Source organism: Atta colombica, unplaced genomic scaffold (assembly GCF_001594045.1).
Source record: "Atta colombica isolate Treedump-2 unplaced genomic scaffold, Acol1.0 scaffold52, whole genome shotgun sequence".
NCBI classification, from domain to species: Eukaryota; Metazoa; Arthropoda; class Insecta; order Hymenoptera; family Formicidae; genus Atta; species Atta colombica.
Genome location: NW_017259542.1, coordinates 1,602,757 through 1,603,384, shown reverse-complemented (window position 1 = coordinate 1,603,384; position 628 = coordinate 1,602,757). Strand labels below are relative to the sequence as shown.

The window sequence follows — 628 nt, the reverse complement described above, 5'->3', positions numbered from 1 at the left end:
TAATTGTATTGCTGGATGTAAAAAAATTGATATATTTTTAAATTTAAAAAATTGATAATTTTTTTCAAATATAAAATTTTCATGATATTTTCCTATTTTTCGATTTTTCTATCTCTAATATTTCTAAATATTTTTTTTTAGCACATTTATATACGTCAAATATAAATAAATATATTTTACAATTTATATATTCAAACCACGTTAATAATATTTCAATGTAGATTTTAACGTTCAATATATTAAATTCAATTTAATTTTTTTTATTTTTCATTGAATTTTACCGTAATAACATTATATTTCTATAAAGTTGAAATATTCATGATAGCTTTTTGCTTAATTTTGAGTTATTAAAATTACTAATAATGTATCAAGTAAAAATCAAGATCTTCCGTTCTTCAAATATTTAAGTCAACTTACTGAGCTTTTCTATCCGATGAGCGATACAAATGTGCGTGCGTGTGTGCGTGCGTGCGTGCGTGTGTGCGTGTGTGCGTGTGCGTGTGTGTGCGTGTGTGCGCGCGCGCGCGTGCGTCGTGCGTGCGTGCGTGCGTGCTAGATCTTCTTTTGTCATGCACAATTATGCATTATAAGCCGTGGCAAGATGGAGATCATCGAAAGAGGTTTTTCT

The 628-nt window shown here is 29.6% G+C and overlaps 1 protein-coding gene across 1 annotated transcript in view; it reads left to right on the top strand.

The window, feature by feature from the left end:
- Window positions 1–628, top strand: part of LOC108691826 — a 103,666-nt gene that overhangs the window by 17,303 nt on the left and 85,735 nt on the right. The window lies entirely within an intron of this gene.